We start from the raw sequence: 13,479 nt of genomic DNA on the forward strand, positions 1-13,479 counted from the left end.
TCGAAAATTTGCAATATTTTAAATTTATATCTATTATATGTTACACTATAAAAACTAATTATATTATGTATGTATTCTTATTATAAAAAACTTGCAAAAAATAGTTGCAATTACATTTAAATACAGATTTTATGATTACGAATTGTCGAATTATTTAAATTTTCCAATCATTTCTTGATTGGATTCTAGTAATAGTCTTATGAATCGTAATACCAAATTGGAAAGAAATTTTACATTAACTTTTGTATGCTGAAACAAATTAAATCAGATAATTCTAAATTTTAATTTTTTTACAATTTTATTAATTGATTCAATTATATGAAATATATATAATATTATATAATAATATATAAATTATAATATATATAAACTAATTTTATATAAATATAAAATTTTACCTATTTGATATAAAAATTTTATTACTTTTAATGATTATGTTCCATTTCTCTACAAAATCTCCTTTTCTCTCATAATACAAATTTTATCCATACTTTATAATATTTCTTCATCTTTTTCATTTAAATATCTCAATAAGTACAACTTTATTCAAACTAAGTACACATTGTCTAAAAAATCTAATTCTGCATGATCAATATCTCAGCCATGAGCACACCTTTCGAAAGACCAGTCGGATACGACAGGAAATCAACGAACATTTCAATCATTATCAAACACTCCATGTAATTCTCTGGAATCGCAACGAGGGAGTTTCGTGATATCGCTGGTTATTTCCCCTGATTTATAACGCCTGCACACGATATTCATAAACGTAATAGATCCTGTATACACGTTGTTATTTCACAGTTATATCGAACTATTTTCAAAAATAGATAACTAAAAAAAAAAGTTCGATAAACACAATCTGAAAATTCATCCTTGCTAAAGTATAAGTTTCTTATCATGATATATTTCAATTTAAGTTAATCTATATATTTGTAATTTAATTCTTTTGAATTTTTATTTGTAAAAATAAGAACTATAATTTATGATAATAATACTATTGTATCGTATCATTCTTTTTACATTCACCACTAGGAAGATTTACACTGAATACATTCCCATGAGAAAAATATCACACTCTTTCTTTTCTTCCTAACCTTCAATATCATGACATTCAAAACACGAAGTTTCTAGATAGCATTATCGATGAATTTATGCTTCTTTTTTTTCTTTTTTTTTTCTTTGTTCTTTCTCTCCTATTTGATATATATTCCGATAATCCAGTATCCAGGAACTACATAAAATAAAAATTATTATTATACAATGATGAAAAAATTTGAAATTAATCAAAAACTTTTTAACCTCTTCGATAATCTTTGATAATCAAAAAATTGATCTTTTATTTTTGATATATTTTGTTTGATTTTTAATTCTGAAACGCCCTATATGCACGCTCATATAGTAGAGTATATATTACTTGCATATATGCTCATGAGAGGAATAATATAATGGTGGGCAAATTGGTCGAGCTTTACGGCGCCATTATACATTCGATGGCGAAACGGTAAAAGCAAATCTTGGTTACGAAACGTGTCGCGTCTAAAATTCCTTTTGCTTGCCTATGAATGTTCGATTCATTCACCACGATTCAACAAAAAAAAAAATAAATAAAGGAATTTTATCGAACGATTCCAATGGATTGAAATGGAGAGGGTGCTTTTGATCGCCTTTCTTATACGTACGATCCGTTTCGAATATACCGCGTGAATATCGAACACCATTGGTGAATTCACAGGATAGATTCTACAATGGAATGATTATTCTCGTTGCATTAATCGTTGTTTTAAAAATGTCATAACCTATATACATTTGAATTTAGGCGACTTTTTTTATACATGATTGTGTACAGAAGATAGTTTGTGGTTTATTTAAATTAATTATGATTTTGTAACATTTTATATTAAATTTTGAAATATAATTTTGCCCTCAACTTTATTTTAAAATTAAAAAGAACATATAATAAAATAATAAATGTAATTGATTTTTTTTATTAATTATGATTTTAAAATCACAAAATCAAAAAAACATAATCGACAAATGTTTTGAAGAAAATTTTTAATTTTCGTAAAAATAAAATAATATTTTCTCTTATCGTAAATTAAAAAGTTGGCACATTCGTACGCCATAAATAATATATGATTACATCTGGTTTAAACTTTTCGAAAGCTATTCATGATAACCTGTGAATCTAATTGGTCCCACCGATGCGTGAAGTTATTAACTTTAACGTGATCAAAATGTTCTGAGTTCTCGAAACTGAATAGCTTTTCATTTTCCACGTTGCTACCTGTCGTATAAATTGACCAGAATTTTATTGTACACCCGTATCGTGAAAAAATTATAAGGAGACAAAAGAGAGGTTAAAAATTTCGATTTATCGAATTACAATTATTTGGAAATATTAAATAATAAATTCTATACAATTCGTGCAGTGAATATAGAATTAATAAATATTAGAATTAACATTGCATTCAGATATTATGTAAACATGAATGAATATAGATGAAAGCTTTCTTCAACGTGATCAAGTTTCGAAAACAGTTGAAATAGAAATATCTCTCATAAAAATAGCTATAAGAATTAATTTCTCTTTTTAAAATCTTTAAAATCTTTTTATTTAAAGATTATATATATAATTTTTATTAATTTAATTTTTATTTAATACGTGATTTTTGTTGAAAAATTTATTTGAACTCACGATTTCTTCCAATATTTCTTCAATATTTCTTTAAATATCTTCCATTGAGTACTTTTTCATTATTTTTTTCAAAATAGAAATATTGTAAAATTATTATTTATACAATTTATATAATTTTCTTTACTTTTAATCAAAAATTTCATTAAAGTCTTCATAAAACAATTCAGAATTACATTAGATTATAATAACTAAAAGATGGCAGCACCATACAAAAATTATATCAGGAATTTTAAATTCTTTCCATGTGAAAGTTCTTGACAGTTTTCCTTGTATTCTTCACGGTATCCTGTCGAATCGATTTTCAATTTAATGCTCGCAACCAGACAAATCCAATTACGATCATCTGTCAAGGCTTTTATCTAACGTATTCAAGAACACGTTGCAACTTCATTTTTTCTTACTATCGACCTATATCGTTAACATAATTAATATTTTTCATTTATAATATATTCATAATAAATATTCATGCATAATAAATACTTGAAAACATATATACAGGATTATTACTTGACATCACACAATTTCCATCGAATTTATCATAATTTTTATTAATAAAATCTTCGTTCAAAAATTTTAAATACAATTTCATGCAAAGTATATGATTTTAAAAAGTATACGATAGGAATTAATAACATTGTCAGAATTATATAATTATTAAAATGATGGATTTTTGTATTTTTCTAAAAGATAATTATAAGAGTTGATATAACAAAAAAAATAATTTGTCAATCTATTAAAATGACAGATTTCAATTTTTTCTTTAAAAAATAATATCGTTTGATATAAGAAGCGACAAAATCTATATTTTCAAGAAAATTGATTTTCACATAAAATAAACAAAGACGTGAATTTATAGATTTCTATTCAAGCTTATACCTAGTATACTTAGTATACATAGTGTTATACCAAGTTAGGTTAGTGTTGCTCAAGAAAATATTGTTTAATCCACTGTTCAAACGCTAATCTTTAAAAAAGTTATTATAAGTAGTATTATTTAAAAGATTTAATCTCTTGACTTTACAAATTTTTTTTTAGCTAAAAAAGAATAATTATTTTATAAATTTTTCCATCAAAAAAACATTCAAATCCGTCAATTTTATTAAAAAAATATAGAAAATCTTGGAAAGTTTTCAAGCTACAATTTTTATCGATCCTAATTCGATGATTAAAAAGTGTATTTTTTACAATATCTACAATATTTACAAACTTGCTAACAAGTTCCGTAGAGCTAAGTTTTAATCAAATCGAAATAAAAAATATCCCGTAATACAAAAGAACTTAATATGAATATTTCATTCCACATTGTCAATTTACTTTTACGGTAAGTATTAAACACTCTCTTGATATTTTACGATATGCACAGTTACATTTCGCGAAGCGACAAATTATTCGAAACGTGTCTCGCTAGTAAAAGTAATTTTCAAAAAGAAAGTTTTATGGTAACCTACAAAGTTTGAGATGACGAAGTTAATTCAGTTTAAAGTTTAAAATGGTTGCACATAACTGGACGCAACTTTGTACTATTTATCATTCCATGCAAATAATTTCACTATCATTTTCGTGATATGATAAAAATAATAAATTATATAGTAGTTAGAAAATTATTATTTGATTAATTTTAGAATCTGTTTTTCATACTTTTGGCCTCGTGAACGTAAAATAAAAAAAAATATACATATATAAAAATAGAAATAGTATAAAAAAAACTGAATGAGAAATAAAACGAAATAAAAAAAAAATAAAAAAAAATACAAGATACTCGTAAAAGTTTCATTTTTACTAAAATACAAACTATTGTATGACGGAAATAAAGAGAATCAAATTCCATGTGTTCCATTATTCAGATAAAACAGTTGAAAATTCAGAAACAGGATTTTTCTTTCGGTAAATACAAATAGGAATTCACAAATGTAGCAACTAGAAGAAATATTTATTGCAAATATGACTGTGTTTGGTATCATTTTCATTCGAATAAAATTTTTATTACAATAAATATTTCGTAATAAATTAAAAAATATAAAAAAAAATTTCTCTTATTTTAATGATTCATCACCAAATAAAACCAGATTTTTATTTTCCAAATAATCTAATCGCGGAATTATCTTGGTCTTGGTCGAAGAAGCATCGAATGGAATTCAATAAAATATCGTGCTTCGATCACACATTATGCTCAGCGACTATTTTTCTCATTTTTCATGAGGTGAGAAATAGTTTCACCAATAGTTGATGAAATTTTCAAGGATAGTACAAACGACTTGATCCAATAAAGGTTTTTCAGAGTTAAACAAATTGTCGACCAGATATTTCCAACAATAAGACACGAATTCACAGAATACGTGAAAAGATTTTTTACGAACCATCTTCGAGGACCATTTTTAGAAATATGCCAGAGTCATTTGGGAGAGATAGACCTGACCTTAAATTACAACGAGGAATGAATTACAATTATTCTTGGATCTTTTTTGAAAAGGTAAAAAAGAATCAGTGCTCTCTCTTTCTCGAATTTGTTATTCAAATTCTCATGGCGTGGAAAATTTGCACCAGAGAACTCGTGAAATATCGATACGTACGGAATTTTTGAAGAATTTGGAATTTCAAATAAGCCATGAAAATTTCTTTTTTTCTTTCATAAAAAAATTACTGAGGATTTGTGAAATAATTATTTGTGAAATAATTTCATTTCAATGCATAATACTCTTAGTTTATATCTGATAGATAAGAGTGTCAAATCAAACAAAAAGATTAAAATAGACATGATCAAATAAAATAAATAATAGATTGTATTACAAGTGACATAAAACAATGATTACTCATAATACAATAGACAATTATTGATGAAAAAAGAATAAGAGAGCCAGGTAAATAGAATCACGGCAAAACAACTGTGATTAAACAAGTAATGTAGATCGGCCATTAGTAAAAGAGTAAGGGGGTCAGAAAAGCAGAATAAGGGCACTCGTGAGCAGACAAAGGGAAAAGAACGATTGGCCGAGTAGATTAAAATGATGATGGTCGAACAAATCAAATAACAAAACGATTGAAATATTTTTTGATATTTTGAACGATGAATAAATATAAATATAAATTGAAAAAAACAAATTGTTTTCAGTTTTTATAAAATTGTCTCTACATAGGCAAATACATTTTGTCATTCGTAGTTTCATAATAAAATTGTCTAAAAATAAAAAGAATAGCTATCTAACTGTAATAAAAATAAAAAAAAATTGATTTTTTACCATTAGCTTTGATATTCGATTTAGGATTTTATGTAAAAATTTTTGAATAATAATATTTTTCCTCTTCATGAAATATCTTGTTCATTTTAATTTTTTGATAGAGCAGGTTTTTATACTGGAAGAAAAAATTCATTCGAATATGAAAAAAAATGAAAAAGTTTAACTCAGGTTAACAGCCTTAGCTGTGATAAAGACGAAATTGAACGTTCGTAGATAGACATCATAAAATGACATCAATGTGGTCTTTTTTATAACTTATTTATTAAAACACATGGGAATTAAAGTTTATTAAAAAGTACCGAGAGAGATTGAAATCCTCCACATTCACCTCTTACTCTCAAAAAATAATTCTCTCTTTTCGTTTCATTTGTTATAATCAGGTTAAATCACTGTTGAATTATTGTATTTGTGTTGTAAAATACAGGCTGACCCATTTTAACTTATAAATAATGCGTAGAAATACGAAGGCAAAGAGATTGACGAGCGACGCGGATGCCAAGGCTACTTTCAGATCATTTGTTTTTCATTTCAAAGTGGCATTTATTATTTCTTTTAAATATTTACGATGATCAATCATGTAAATAAAATTAGGGAAATGAAATTGATTTAATCTTCTTTCTAAATTTTTACTGAAAAATGATATTAATAATTTATTGTTTAATAAAAGAAGGATACAAGATAATTTTATATCATATATTAAAAAGTATATTTTTTAAAGCAGAATTTTTTACAAAATGAAAAAATCTAAAAATATCCTAGAATGTTATAAACTAAAATATTTCAATGTATATGATGTACATTATGGTAGGATGATAAATTTATATACAGATTGATATACTAACGATATTAACAAAGAACTTGGGTTTGAGAAAAATTCTTGAGAATCAGTAAAGGCCATTTTAGAAGCACTTCCATTTAAAAAAAAAAAGCCACTGAAATAAATTAATTAAATTAAAAAACACCATTCTTCAATTAAAATTATATCCAAATTAAATATGATATTGAAAATATTTTCAAAAATATTTTGATACGTTACCAGAATATGTAATTATGGCTTGAATAATATACTCATAACTAATCTCAATCATGATCAAAGATATAATATAATTCAATATAATTTAATATAATTCAATAATAATTTTTTCGTTGACCCAATTCAAATATTTTTCACGTGGATGATGTAATCATTGATAATTTCTCTTTACGATCAATATCATTAAATCAATTTCATAGAGTGATACACACGTGATGTATGGTAAATTACAGGATTGTTTCCAGTTTCATTTCATTCGCGTATCCACATGGATATCGAATATTCTGTAGACGACAACGATGAACGTAAACGAAGACCGCGTTAAATCGGTTCGAAAATTAGGTCATAGCGACATTTCCGCATCCCGATGTTTTCAGACGAAATTATCGAGCTTCTAACGACCGAGTTGATTTAACGATCAGCTTGGAACCACACGAAAATTAGTTTACATGCTGGAAAATCGAAATTGAACATTTCATTTCGAGATGTTTATATTTTCTTTCACTTTTTTTTTGCTTTCTATATAATTATAAGTATAAATTATATTCTTTGAAAGAATCTTTAATTAGAACTTTTATAGATAGAACACTTAGTAATAAATTACAGACTCTGTAATTTTGTTATTGGATATATTTAAAGTTCTAGGGAATTTGAGTTGCAAGTCAGTGAATTCAAGTTCAACTAATTTCAAGCTTGAATAATTATTATGTTGAAAATAAACTTAACTTCAAGTAATCAGAGACAAGACTATAATATTTATCTTTTGTTGACTCACGTGTGGTAAAGTGAATTTAAATTTTTCAAATTGAATTTTAAGTTTCAATACAAATTTCATAACATATGCGTCTTGAAGATCTTCTATTCTATGGTGGCTGACGCGTATGTCAAATTTTTTTAACAAATATTGTGAAAAAAATATGAAAATAGTTTTCCACATATCTAATTTTTCTTTTATGCTTTTTGTGCAAATATTGTTATTAATATATATAATTTTAGATTTCGTTGTATTTCTCATTGTTTTATAATTGTTTTGTGTACTTATCAAAAACCAGTATTGGAGATTCCTTTCGAATTTTTGGTACCGAATTTTTAAAAAGTACTGAAATTTATTTTATTTTATTTTAAAAATTATTTTGTATCTTTATATTTTTTCTTCAATTTTTTTAAATATTTGATCAAAGGTGTAGAAAATGAAATGGAAATAACTTCCGTGAAATGGAAATTTTTCTAACCTTTAAGTATTTCATTCGAAGTATTTCATTCATTTCATATGAAAAATACTGTTAAAAGAATTTTAAATGGAATGTTCAAGTTTTTTCAATTAATATTCTTCTTCATTTTTCACAGAAATAAAAAATTCAAAGGTGTACGTATCCAATATCAGTTGAGGTTTCGTTCAGCTATACTGTTTATTGTATTTTGTATCAGTCGCTTTATAGAATCCGAGAAATGTTTTCCGCTGACTGAATCTAAATATCTACTCACGAGACCTATTTTATATGTGATCACGTATTTCATCACTAACCAAGCCACGTTTCTCTTAATTCCCTGAGCACTACTTAGAGAAACACATGGCGTATCTGTAGGAATATAAAGAGTAAAGTTCTACTCTACTAATAATCTTAATTATTCTAATTATTATCTATTTCCTGATTTAATTTAAAACTTAAATTCGTTTTTTATTTATTTTTCAAGTATTGTTGTAAATTTTTAATTAGATAAATATTTTCTCTCGAAATATAATTTAATGAAAATATAATTTCTATAAATATATTATTCGATAATCACCATCAATCAATCAATCAATTTAATACTCATTATTGTTAAATTTATTATTAGTTGTGTAAATAATAGTCTTTAAAATTTGATTAAAGAATATTTTAGAATTGAATAAAAATATATAATAAAAATTATTATTGATTGAATTGTTTAAATAGAACTTTTTAATTATAAAATTGAACACAGTTCTAATTATATTCATTCAAATACAATAAATATTACAAATTCCAACAAATATCTTCATTTACTATCGTTCCATCAAGTCCTGTAAATGCAACAAATAATTATCACTAATATTCATGACACATGGATGAAATGTAAAATTAATGTAAAATTGAAATTTATAAAGGAAACCTATGAGGAACTTCACTTTGAGGAAATTAACCGTGTTTGCCATTTGCGGTTCACCTCTGTATCGTAGCAAATTAATGACGGTCTACTACTAACCACTGTTTCGATGTGACAATAATTATTCTGTTAGTCTTTAATTATGCGGCCATTTAAGTAACACACTGTTTACGCATTTATCCACGTATAAGAAAATATTATTTATATCCAATCAGAAATGATTCATGTTTTGAAAGTCGAATTGATAATCGAATTATTATCAATATAATTGATATTAATCAATTATCGTAATCCATATGTGATTGTGTTTGTGATTAAATTTAAAAAGATTTTTATGATTTAATAAGGATGCAAATATAATGTTTGTTAAGAGAATACATAATGTAAAAGATAAAAAATACTATTGTTATAAGTAAAATTAGAAAATTGGATAAATTTTTTTGGAAATTTCAATTCCACTATTAATTTAAATAATTTTTTCCACTTTGTTTTCACATTTAAATATTCCACAAGAGCATATTCATAATGATTTGAATCAATTTAATTAAGCTCGATGCGTGAGCTTAATTAGTATCTTTGTATGGAACTTCCCTGTAAATTAAGTCAAAATTACACGAGGGAAATACGCTTTGAATTAAGAAGAGAAAAAAAAAATTTTGGGTCAAGAAGTATGGAAATAAAGAAAAAAAATAGAAGATTAGGCATTTAATCATTCATTCCGAATTCCAATCTATTTAAATCTTTTAAAGCACAATTTAAATATTGTAATAATAATAATAATAATAATAATAAATATGTAATAAGTTTTCAAAACTTTTGAAAAAAGAATCTTTTATTAAAATTTTTATTTCATTTTGACAATCTCAATTTCTTTTAATATTTTAAGCTTTCAAAAATTCTAAAAAAAATCCTAGATCATTTATTAGGATCTTTTTTTTTTTAATATTTCAGGCTTTTAAAAATTTAAAAAAAATTTAGATAAAAAAATTATTATTTATAAAAATTTCTATTTTATTTCATTAATCTCAATTTTTTTTAATATTTTAATCTTTCAAAAATTCTAAAAATAATTCTGGATCATTTAAAGTAATTAATGAAAATTGAAAAAATTGATCAATTTTCGATTCATTCGTCACTGTTATCATATCTGTCATTATGATTGTTGACTTCGCCGTTTTTATCCAATCGCTCATATTCATGGGGAAAAAGATTTCATCCTCTTTATCGAATTTGAGTCGTGAGAATTATTCCCTATTAAAGAAAGATTTTATTAATAATAATAATATTTGTTTAATGCTTTATCAAATAGAAAAATTATTAATTTCTTTTTCTCATTCCATAAAAAAATAATAATTATTTTATTTTTAATAATAATTAATATCGTTCATATGATAATAATAATTTTCTTTTTCTATAGTTATGTTATTAGATTTTTAAATTTTTTATATAATTTTAAATTTTTAATATAAAATTTTATTTAATCTTACGAATTCTGAAAAATTATTCTGCAATTCTATTTTATACGTCTAAGAAATATAAAAAAATATTTCCATCTTTATATCCTAATTTAAATCGAATTTTATCTGCAATGATTTTTTAATTTCCAATTTCTTTTCATTCCAAATTCTTTTCATAGATATTTTAACGCGAATTTACGGAAACGTATAAAGAGACAAGAAACTTATTCCTTTCCGGTTACTCTATAAAGAAAATAAAATTGATTTGAAAAATTTACATTAAATTCATTACGATTCATTTATGATATTCTTTTTTCCAATTTTTTTCTCTCTGCTTCGAGATATTTTTAATTTTTGAATAGTAGTCTACGTATTGTTAATAAATGTTATTTCCTCTCTTTGTCTTATTTTCATCTTTGCGGTATAATATAATCGTAAAAAGGAGAACGAGATTTTTTATCGTGGTTCAAAGAAAACAGGAGAAATAGAATTCTTGAGAGATTGTAAAAGAGTATGGAAAGGCATTTGAGAAAAATCAAAAATAGAAAGGTTAGAAAAATAAAATTAGAAATAGATTCGAAGAAGGAGAAATGAAAAAGTCAGAATAACAAACAAGATTAACAATTTCCACAGAGGAGATAAGATGGCTCGAATTTTCATTTCTAACAGTGAAATTTTAATTTTCATGGGATTCATGGCGAAATAGTGTTCAAAATAATAATAGAATGGATGAATATTTGATTGCAAATAAAGTAGTAGATAAAAATGAAAAATAGAAAAGTACTAAAAAATATGGAATATTTGTTTTGAAAATAATACAAATAAAATGATAAAACAATGTAAGAATGGAAAAGAGATGTTATATCTTAATATTATAAATATCAATAATGTTGAAATATGAAATAAAAATTTCATATTTCAAACATGAAAAATTATTTTAAAATATAAGAAAAATAAAAAAATAAAATCACAAGAAAAATTATTTTTTAAAATGTAAACAATTATATAATTGTATAAAAAAATTATATAATAATTATCTATTATAACATAATATAATACAATATTAATAAAAGATAAGATAGAAAATATAAAAAAAACCATTAATAAGTGCGATATAAAGAATCAAATCATTCTTTATAATTTTTTGTATTGGACTCTTCCTTTTACAGTATCTTATCTTTTTGATATAAATCCATTTTCGATTTTATATATATATATTAGATACAGAAAATTATTATGCATTATGAAGCAACAAGTAAATTGATTTATGTAGAACGTGTGCATTTACCTTCGATTCATTTAACTTTACTCTCTAACAATTTCCACGTTTAAATATTATGAACAATAAAGTGCGTTGCTTTGACGCATTTTAATGAAAACTCGTCCCATCCTGGAATTATGAAAATTTGATATGAATTTTCTGGATAATGAGCCCCACTATATCGTCTGTCATTAGCTTTTGTAGCGCAGAACGCGTTTAATGTACTTTTATTTTATTTAACAAAACGAACCTTTTAATTTAACTAATTAGATCATTGAAATATCTTCTTTTTGTTTCTTTTTTTTTTTTCATTCGAAAAATATTACTTTAATTTGGCAAAAATTTTTTAAATAATCGAAAAAAATAAGATAGAATAATTGAAATGATAGGTGTGAATTTCCTGTTAACACATTGAAACAAAGTATATCATTATTTGGCAATGCAATCAGCCAAGCTGTATTACTGTCAAAAGAAAAATGTATTCCATTCACTAGGATGTCGACCTTGTTTTATGTAATTTATAACCAGTCTTTTTTTCGCATTGACAAGAATATTTTTCATTTTTTCGTTTTCGCTCTTTTTCTTTCTTTTCGCCGAGAAAAAGGAACAAAATCATGATTGGCGAATTTTATATTTATGAAGAATTGAATGTAAAGTTTGCTAACTGAATTCTGAAAAGTAGAAAGTAATTTATTGATCTTTTATTGAATTGATGCTTGGTGAAAGCAAAAAAATATATGATAATTACAAAAACATAAAGAATTAGGTTAGAAAAGTTAGATACATTTAATGATAAAATTTAATACATTAATTTCAATTCATCATCATATTAATATTTTTCTGTCAAAAAAAAGATTTTTTTTTTTCAATATGATGTATGAATGAAAACATTTATTTTTTTTCGAAAATAATAGATAAATTTCCGATCGAAACATGCAAATGTTCAAATATTTCAATTGAATGTGTAGATTATAAATTTTAATAAATAATAATTAATAAATAAATTAAAATTATAATAAAAGTAACACACATATTTATTTACTATTTATATTAATATATATTTTTTATAACATGTTTTTTTTTTTAATATTTTTTACCATACCATAAATATTTTCTATCATAGATACTCTATCACTCAAACAATATAACCTCAAAACAATTTATGCCATATCTATCTCAACCAACCTGTCCTTATTATATTTTATTCTCACATTTTACTTTTTCCTGAAAACTTGAAACTTCTTGAAATTTTATGCCAACATTTTTCGAATATCAATCCTATATTGTATTATTGACTCTTGTTAACAATTATTATACTGATTGTGAATCCAATTATAATGAATGTCAATTTCAATTAATTTAGATAGTATTTTACGAATGGTATTTTACAAACGGAACGACAAGAATGCATTCTAATATATTTAGTTCACGTATAAGCCACGAAAGCGCCACGATTATTCTGAATCCATGCCACTTGTCGTTCTACTTGTCGATGAAACGGTGTAAGACTCGAAAATGGTCGGCCATGAATAGGATACCATTGGGAATTCATTTCCAATACGGGGTTCGCAATTGCTTTTGAACAAATCGGGTCGATACTGAGTATATCATTCTATAGAAAATATCTTGTCTTGAATGAAAAAAACTTATTTTGAGTAAGTAATACT

At 24.4% G+C, this 13,479-nt stretch overlaps 1 protein-coding gene and 1 long non-coding RNA gene across 4 annotated transcripts in view; one reads left to right on the forward strand and one right to left on the reverse strand.

Annotated features, from left to right (window-relative positions):
* The window catches only part of LOC107998066 (diuretic hormone receptor), a 64,522-nt gene that overhangs the window by 11,694 nt on the left and 39,349 nt on the right, over positions 1 to 13,479 (forward strand). The gene's annotated exons all lie outside the window — the stretch shown is intronic.
* On the reverse strand, positions 10,003 to 13,256 carry LOC107998175 (uncharacterized). The gene is made up of 4 exons (XR_001766144.3): positions 12,998 to 13,256; positions 12,063 to 12,483; positions 11,840 to 11,941; positions 10,003 to 10,345 (listed from the first exon to the last, which is right to left on the reverse strand). It is a non-coding gene; the product is annotated as an uncharacterized LOC107998175 (long non-coding RNA).

Source organism: Apis cerana, linkage group LG3, assembly GCF_029169275.1.
Source record: "Apis cerana isolate GH-2021 linkage group LG3, AcerK_1.0, whole genome shotgun sequence".
In the NCBI taxonomy this organism is placed as follows: domain Eukaryota; kingdom Metazoa; phylum Arthropoda; class Insecta; order Hymenoptera; family Apidae; genus Apis; species Apis cerana.